This window comes from Zingiber officinale, chromosome 11B, assembly GCF_018446385.1.
Source record: "Zingiber officinale cultivar Zhangliang chromosome 11B, Zo_v1.1, whole genome shotgun sequence".
Taxonomy (NCBI): Eukaryota; Viridiplantae; Streptophyta; class Magnoliopsida; order Zingiberales; family Zingiberaceae; genus Zingiber; species Zingiber officinale.
Window position 1 is genome coordinate 54,346,414 of NC_056007.1, and position 9,864 is coordinate 54,356,277.

The 9,864-nt window shown below is 42.3% G+C and overlaps 1 long non-coding RNA gene across 1 annotated transcript; it reads left to right on the forward strand.

The window, feature by feature from the left end:
* The first annotated feature begins 105 nt into the window (after positions 1 to 105).
* Positions 106 to 877, forward strand: LOC122033527. Its single transcript, XR_006126572.1, has 3 exons — positions 106 to 400; positions 470 to 587; positions 672 to 877. It is a non-coding gene; the product is annotated as an uncharacterized LOC122033527 (long non-coding RNA).
* The last annotated feature ends 8,987 nt before the right edge of the window (positions 878 to 9,864 follow it).

The window sequence follows — 9,864 nt, forward strand, 5'->3', positions numbered from 1 at the left end:
ACCTTTGCCAAGTGCCGCCAGCCACAGGGAACTTAGCATCGAGCATCCGAGCCGGCGACGGGGACACACTGGTGGTTTCCTTAAGGTATTTCCAGATCTAGGGTTTTCGGTGACACCCATCTCCTCGGCGCCACCAGTCCGATTTGTCGATTTCTGTTCGGCAGTTGCCCCTTTCACTGATTCTTTCTGGCACTGTGTGTCCAAGCCTGCCCTAGCCTCTGTTTCCTACGCTGGTAAGGGCTTTACCACATTGATCTTTGATAGAGCAGTCTGAGACCAGCACTCGGTGACCACGGATCCACCACCCGACGCCACTTCCTTTTCCCCACAGTGAGGTTCTTCCATCTCCGGCAAAGGCAAGTTGTCTGACAGTGGAACACTGCTGAGGCTTCGGATTTAGGTAAGGTTGTAGTGTTTTGGGGTTTAATTATAGTAAGAATTAATTGTGCTAATTGGGGGTTGTTTATAGTAACTTCACAGCAGCCATTGGTTCCTCGACATTGGTCCTAGATCTTCCGCAAGAGCTACCTCCGGATAGCCATTGGTTCCTCGACAACAATACCCTGATCGAAGTTGGGTTGAATTTGGTATGAGTTGGATTGTGGATTATGTTTATGTTATTGTTGATTAGGGTAAACCTTAACTAAATTTGATTGTTGTGATTGATCTAGGATTTGCTGCTAACTTAGGGATATTTGGTTTGGTGGACAACATTTTTGATAAGAGCCGAGAAGTAGATTCCGGCAGCGTCTCCTTTCCGACAGCAACCTTTTTGGGCCGTGGATTAAGGTAAGAAGTAAGGTAGTTGGTTTGTATTATTGATGAATTGGATATGTGTTGAATTGGAGATGATATGGATTTCTAGATGGTTAGTATATCACTAGTTGATACATGATTAGTGTGATTAGTTAGTTTAATGTAGGTTTTGATCTTGGATGTAGATCATGACTGGATTTGATTATTTTAGATGATTATGCATGCTGTAATAGGTTGATAAATGGGAGGTTAATCAATAGTCATATTTGATAAAGATTATCCTAAATAGGTTTGAGGATTGATTTAGCTAATTAATTTATAAGTAATTAGCTAAATCTGGATACCATGTACTACAGAACTTTGACACGAGACGGGTATCTCGACGTTGGATTTGACTGGATTGGACCTTCCTATTGGAGGCGGGTACCTCTTGACTTATCTTTTATAATATTGTCAATTGGATATGCATAGTATTTTATAGCTACAAGCAATGATCATGTTTGTCTTTGGTATGTCACGGTTTGATACCCATAGCATGATCCGTTTGGTCGCTTGTTATGTATCCATGTTTATACTTCATGATTATTACCATGAGTACCTTAGTTTCTAGAATAAGTGACATACCATGCTTTACTGAGTTTAGGACTAGATTATGGATTTTTATTATCTGGCATGTGTACCTATATTTTTATATCATATCTGATCTGTGTATCTAGACTATTTTTCTTTGATCCATGTATATTGATGGTACATATTTTATGGAGGTGGATATGTTCAGGATCTAGGGTTTTTTATTTCTTATCTGACCGGGGTACCTAGACCATTGATTAGGTCAATTTATTCTAGGGTACACATTTTATATATATGGATTGGTACATGATATTGCCATGCTTAGTGTCATGCACCATTCGCATGATTGCATGCTGTGTGATTGTCGGCTCCATTATTGTTGAGCACATCACCAGTTACATGTATCTGCACACATGACCAATCATGGGTTAGTGGTATATTCAGGCAGGGTGTGTTGCAGCAGGTGCTCTATCAAGGGCTCCGTTGGTCCACTCATGGGTTAGTGTGACGCAGCGTTGTAGCAGGACAGAGATCCCTCCCCGTTATCGTGTACCGGGAGATGAGAGCATTGAGCTCCCCCATTTATGATTTGGGGTAGGAGGATAGGTGTACTCTAACAGCATCCCGTCCACTCGGTCACTCATCAAGAGCAGTGACGTCAGAGTGCACGGTTGTCACAGCCCTACCCACTCGGTCTCACCATCATGTGTGAGACGGCTGACTGGAGAGTAGGGGTGACTAGGACATGTCATTGGCATCATACGCATTGATGCATTTATTGCTTGTGCTTGCTGCATTTATTTGCTGCATTTGGTTGGATACATCTGTTTGACATGCATACAGGATTTATGACACTTCGGTTTGATGACCTTTTGGTTCTGGATAGGATTTCCTGGTGAGTACAGCTTCCTCAGTTACCTTTCAGTCATGCATTTTTCCTATATATGATTAGGAAGCTGTATTCCATGTTTATTGCTGTTAGATATATCTTACTAGGTAGGTCTATTGGTATTCGCTGAGTTATTGGACTCAGCCCCCGTGGACTCTATCTTTTTCAGGTACCAGGTTGTTTATGGTGTCGCTTGGAGTATCCTGCCTGCTGGTCCCATGTCACCTCAGAAGATCTATCTTCGCTGTTGTCCATTTGTACTTTGGTATTTGTGTGTCTAGCTTGTGTTTCGATTTTGTTTCCGGAGTGGTGTTTTATGGTGTGGTGTAAGCCTAGCCGGCTAGCATGTCATATATTTTGGTTTTCTATCGTTTTTCTGCTGTGTTTTGGATTTTTGTTCCAGCCGAGTGTGCTGATGATATAAACTGCGTGGATGACTTTGTGTTATATTTTTATTACTGTTATTGTTCCGGCCGTGTTGGCCGAGGTATATGTGGCCCTGAGGGCTTTGTATAAATGTTTCAGATTGTCACCCGTACAGGGGAGGTGCTGCCGAAATTTTTTCAGACAAGGACTCCCCCGGCGCGTGACACGCAGACTAGTAGTGAGGAGGGTGGGGTGTTACACTTTCCAACTCCTTCATCCCCCCTACAATGCCTCCTAGGTATATCTTACACCTCCCTATTATCCTTATTTGTAGTTATTCTGCATTTTTTTTATATATATTGTCAAAAATAGGAAACGTCGCATTGTTGATCTTACACCGGCTAGGGCCCCTTCTACGGACCCTAGATTCCCCTCGGAGCAACATAGGATAGATTTTGCTAGGTTTACCTTTGAGTCCATTAAACCTAGGTATATAGGTAGGGCATATTTTTCCCAATTTTGTCTCCCCGCAGTCCAGATGATAGATCACTATCACCTAAGAAAACTGGTTGACAGCAACACCACAGTAAATCAAGACTTATGTGCCCAGTTCTATCACAACCTTGAAAAGGTTGATGATAACACCTATTCCACCAGAGTTGGTAGAACTGACATTCAGTTTACTCCCTCCCTGCTTCGCACTAGCTTAGAGCTTAGGGAGTCTCCGTGTACATTTTTATGTTACCCGAGTAGGGATCTACCATTCGGTGATCCCTATTCCCATATTACCTTAGATGACATCTATATGCACTTTTTTGGGGAGGAGAGACCTCTTGGACTGACTGAGTTCAGGTCGACCCTTCTTAGAGTTCAGGACTATGTTATGTACAGAGTTCTGACAGCTTGCATTATGCCCATCACATCTCGAGACGTCTCGAAGATGCGACCATCCCACTCATTCTTTTTGTACGCTCTTAGCCAGCGCCTAGATATAGACATTGCACTGCATATGTTTCATAACATCATTCATGCATCTAGTACAGTCACGTCTGGAGTGATCCATATGCCCTACTGCTATATCCTGACCCAGATTTTCTCCACCTCTAGGATAGACACTACCAGAGGGACACTCATCCCACTTATCATATATGATGAGTTAGGTCAGCGTAGTCTTAGATTAGCGGGTGTAGAGGTCACTGCCGAGGGGATTCTGGCCTGGAAGGGCCGGCCACCGCCAGTCGCTGCTCCTGATGCTCCAGAGGCCGAGGACGTACCAAGCATAGGTGAGGAGTGGCCAGACTTCTTAGCCGAGGAGTTTTTCGTAAATCCTTCCACCTCTGCCGGGCCCTCCACATCAGCCGGGCCTTCGACTTCGGCACCTCCTTCCGTCGAGGACAGACTCGCTCGACTCGAGATCCAGTCTATTCAGACGCGACGGGCTGTGCTAGATAGCCATCGCTTCCTCTGATCTCTCCGATCCGAGATAGCTGCAGGGTTCGCGTCTCTCCTAGGCGAGATATGGCACCAAGGACAGCCTCAGCCTGCACCCGAGCAGCCTCTTGCACCACCTTCAGCTGACGTCCCTCCAGCTGATGATCCTGCCTTTTGACACTATCACTTGATGTATCTTGGACAGACACCTATTTGTCTTCTCTGATTGTACTAGTATTTGGTTGACCTCTGTTAGCTAGAGCCCTAGAGCCAATCATTTGATGATTGTATTTTGGACTTATTGTATCATATTCTATATAAATAAAGGCATTTTGATTTTGGTTATTATGCTTACTTGTATTGGTGCCAAATAAACTAAGTATAATAATGTCCTTGAGTAGACGGTTCTCACCTATATCAATCGGTTAGTTGAACCGATAGTGAGATGATATAGGGAACACTACTCTTAATCATTCCTAGTCGAGTATTAACATTCAGGGACAATGTTAATGCAATAAGACTAGCATGTATGTCAACTCGATGACTTGATCTCACAAGTCATGGATATAGAGATATCAAGTTGACACATGGGTATACATTAGAGAATGTATACTGAATGACCCGCCATGAGAAAGTATCATGGATCGTTATATGAGTGTCATATACTTTCTCATGTGGCTATTAGTATGACTACTAGTCCTTAGACCTGAAGTCACCATAGATCCCTACATAAGGAGTTATGTACTTTGGTTTCGTCAAACGTCACCCGTAACTGGGTGGACTATAAATGCGATTACTGGGTATATAACAAATTATGCAGAGGGATATGAGTGATGTAGATGGGATCTATCCCTCCCATATGACGGGAGTGACATTGGTATTCTTGATAGATTTAGACCACGAAGTGCATGACCATGCCCAAATGAGTCAATATAGGATATTGAGCTCATTTGATTTAGTGAGTCTACTTGGAGTTCAAGATTTAGATTGGTCAGAGGATGACACGGTCTATGCCTCACATTGACCAATCTAGATATCTAGGATAGAATGACACTTGTCATATATTGTGAGGAGTCACAATTAGTAGTCACAAGGTGATGTTGGATCTCAACATTCTTGTAACTTGGGTAGTAATGATGTGTTGCTAGATACCGCTCATTACTTATGCTCCTAAATGGGTTTAGGGCATTGCCAACGTTACAAGAACCTATAGGGTCACACACTAAGGACAATTAGATGGAGAGTAGGTTCATATGATGAACCAAGAGGATTAGATTCATTTGATGAATCAAATTGGATTAAGAGTAATCCTAATTGGGCTAACTTGATTTGGACTCAAGTGGATTCATGTATTCAATAAGTCTAATTTTGATTATGACTCATTAAATCAACTTAATTTAATGAATTAGATTCATTATATTAAGTTGGCTTGAATCAAATGGTTAGATTAGATCAACCATGGAAGAGATTTGGTCAGTTTGACTTGACTTGAGAGGAAGATTAAAAGTCAAGTTTGACTTGACTTTATGCCACCTCATTGTGAGTTGGCATTGATGTCGACCAATGATGTTACTCCTCATCATCATGGGTGCTACCTCATGGAAGTTACAAAGCCATTTTCTTTAATAGCTTCATATTAATTGCACTTAATGCAATTTTTTGGGAGTTACACAACTTGAAAGTGGCCGACCACTTTTGAATGGGAATTAAAGTGATTTTCTCATTCAAGTGCATTATTCCTTCTTCTTCCTCTTGGAGCTCTCTTCCTCTCCCTCTCCTCTTCTTGCCGTGACATATCAAGGTGTTAGCACACCTTTGTTTAGGTCTTCTCCACCTAAGTTGTCCGTGTGGATACTTCTAGAGGAGTATCTATCTTGATACTCTTGAGATCCGGCACCGTTTGAACGAGCGGGAACGCGAAGGGTTTCGCTACAAGGGTAAATTTCTAAACATGTAGATCTAGATAGTAAACTCGTACTCGTAAGTTTTTCGTAAATTTTATTCGCACGGATCCATGACTAGGGGCTTTCGGGGTTTCCGCGACGCGAAAAATTGATTTTCGCGGCCCCAAAAACCCAACAGTGGTATCAGAGCCACGTGCGAAGCGAGTACAAGTTTAGATTCATATTTTTATGAAAAATATAGATCTATAAACTTTCTGTAAATTCATGTTTTTATAGTTTTAATGGATAATTTTCTCGTAGAAGTGAAGCACAAGTGTTTCGGCACTTGTAGGCTTCGACTACCGAGAAGTTTTTCCCAAAACGGTAATGTTTCGACCCAAAATCTTTTGGGACAGCGGGCTAAGGCGCTCTTGGATCGCTTAGGAGCAACTCGCGATGGTTAGATCGCGGGTAGGGGTACTACCCCTAACCCCGCAAGGGGATTTGCTCCGCGATTGCGCCCGAAATCGCTAATCAGAACCGCCGGGAAAATTTTACTCATAAAATCTATAAAATTATGAAAAATTATAGAAAATTATGAAAAAATAAATAATTTTGAATTATATATTATTTTTTTGAAAGTCATGGCCCAAAGACCCAATTCTATTGGACAATTGTGTTGTAATTCATAATACGGCCTGCGTGCCGTTATGTGATGTGCGTGCTTGTATTTTATTTTCGCGACCTGCGCGTCGTGCCTTTCTCTTATATTCTAGTTGTAAATTAGATTTAGACTCGAATGTAACTCGAGTTTCAAAATTGTAATGTAGTTTTGAAGCGGTGGAAGGTCCACACGAGACGGAGTTACGAGGAGGGCGCGAGCAACACAAGGTGGTCAAAGGAAGAAGCTTGAGAAGCTGTTGACCTTAGGTTGACCATCCGATCTTCTCATTGGCTTGAGAAGATCGTAGTAGGGCCATGACTAAATCACAAATTAATTTAATTAATTGCTTTTGTGTGTATGTGATGCATGCTAGTTAATTAAGTAATTAATTAGTGCCTAACGATTAGATTAGATCTAAGTCGTGCACATGATGCACCCCACGATTAGATTAGATCTAAATCAAGTATTTGATACGCATCATCATTTAGATTAGATCTAAGTCACGTCAACTCTAATGCCTACCGTGCCATGATACCTACTACTACCTCGATCGCATGTAGTTGTTGAATCTGCCAAAGCAGAGCAACACATACTATCTTGGTAGGGTACGGAGGGACAATCTTGGTCCCGCCTATCAACACATGGGCGAGTACAATTCAATTAGATTGAGTATTCCTAGTTAACTCGGTTGGATCGAGTATAACTATAGGCATTCTTCCAACGGTTGGAAAGTTAGGTCAAAATCACATATATATTAACTCTCGGGCGTATTAGCCAAAGCTAACTCAAGTTTTAATATAAATGCGGGTTTTGATTCTATAAACAAGAGTTGCATAGAGATGTAATTGGTAATCGTTACCTACCGATCATACTAAGTCTTGGGCGTATTAGCCAAAGCTAACTCAAGGGTTAGTATGATGTGGATCTTGTCCCACATGAATTATAGAATTCAGTGAGAGCATCATTTAGTTAAAGACATAATTAAATAATTAAGAATATGATACTTATTTCTGCATTTATTTCTGTTGTAGAATTGCCATGATGTAGAACACGAACACCTTCTCCCTGCGATCTGTCCTCGAGAAGGACAAGCTCAACGGAGCAAACTTCCTGGACTGGTACAGGAACCTGAGAATAGTTCTCACCCAAGAATGTAAACTGTACGTTCTGGAGCAGCCAATTCCGGAGGCTCCTCCTGCCACTGCCCCGCGAGCTGATCGAGATGCTTTCAAGAAGCATCAAGATGACGCATTAGATATGTCTTGTCTAATGCTCGCAACCATGAACTCTGAGCTTCAGAAGCAACATGAGTTATTGGACACTTACGATATGGTTGAACATCTTCGTCAACTATATCAAGGTCAAGCGAGGCATGAGAGATTTGAGATCTCAAGGGCACTGTTTCAGTGCAAGATGTCAGACGGGGCTCCAGTAGGCCCATATGTACTCAAAATGATTGGGTACATAGAGAACCTAGAAAGGTTGGGGTTCCCTCTTGGCCAAGAGCTGGTCACTGACCTGATCTTACAATCCTTGCCGAATAGCTACAGTCAATTCGTTCTAAACTACAATATGAACGAGATTGACAAGCCACTGCCCGAGCTGCTTAGCATGTTAAGAACTGCTGAGCTAAACCTTAAGAAGGCGAAGCCCAACACTGTTCTGATGGTTCAGAAACATAAGGGAAAGGGCAAGCCTAAAGGCAAGGGAAAGTCCCAAGCCAAGGGCAAAGGCAATGCACTGAAGCCTAAAGGAGGGGTCGCCAAGGATGCTACCTGCTTCCACTGCGGTCAGACCGGGCACTGGAAGAGGAACTGCAAGGTATACTCGGAGGATCTTAAGAAGAAGCGAAGTGAGACTTCCACTTCAGGTATATATGTTATAGAAGTCAATCTATCTATTTCTACATCATGGACATTAGATACTGGATGTGCTTCTCACATTTGTACTGATGTGCAGGCGCTGAGAAATAGCAGGGCATTGACAAAGGGCGAGGTGGACCTACGAGTAGGCAATGGAGCATGGGTTGCTGCTGTTGCTGTAGGGACTTACTTTCTATCTCTGCCCTCTGGGCTTGTACTAGAGTTAGTCGATTGTTGTTATGTGCCTGCATTAACTAAGAACATTATATCAGTTTCTTGTTTGGACAAGAAAGGTTTCTCGTTTACTATAAAGAACAAATGTTGTTCCGTCTATTTAAACGATATGTTCTATTGTAGTGCACCTCTGATAAACAGACTCTATATTCTAGACCTTGAGAGTCCTATCTATAATAAAAATACCAAGAGGTTCAAGTCAAATGACATGAACCAAACCTACCTCTGGCACTGTCGCTTAGGTCATATAAATGACAAGCACTTATCCCAGCTCCATAAGGATGGTTTGCTGGACTCATTTGATTTTGAATCATATGAGATATGCGAGTCATGCCTACGAGGCAAGATGACCAAGACTCCCTTTAGTGGGCACAGCGAGAGAGCGACTGATTTGTTAGGACTTATACATAGTGATGTATGTGACCCTTTCAATGTCGTTGCTAGAGGTGGTTATAGGTACTTCATCACATTTACTGATGACTTCAGTAGATATGGTTATGTGTACTTGATGACACATAAGTCTGAATCCTTTGAAAAGTTCAAAGAATTCAAGAATGAAGTACAGAACCAGCTTAGCAAGAGTATTAAGATACTTCGATCCGATCGAGGTGGAGAATACCTTAGCCATGAGTTCCGTGACTATCTAGCTGAGTGTGGGATTCTATCTCAACTCACTCCTCTTGGAACACCACAGTGGAATGGTGTATCCAAAAGGAGGAATCGTACCCTATTAGATATGGTACGATCTATGATGAGTCACACAGATCTTCTGACATACCTTTGGGGCTATGCTCTAGACACGGCAGCTTTTATACTCAACCAAGTTCCATCCAAGGCCGTGATAAAGACACCATATAGGATATGGACTGAGAGAGATGCCCAGGTGTCTTTCATGAGGATTTGGGGTTGTGAGGCTTACGTTAGACGTCAAGTCTCAGACAAATTAGGACCCAAATCCGACAAGTGCTATTTTATTGGATATCCCAAGGAAACTAAGGGATATTACTTCTACATTCCCAGTCAGCACAAGGTAGTTGTGGCAAAAAGGGACTTTGTTTCTAGAAAGACTAGTGGGAGCGCGTTCGATCTTGAAGAAGTTCAAGATGCGAACAATAGCACTGATGCCTCGATGGAAATTGAACTGGAACCACAAAGTGTTGTGGATGATGTTGTTCCACAAGGAGTTGAGGAACAACAACCAGTTCAAGT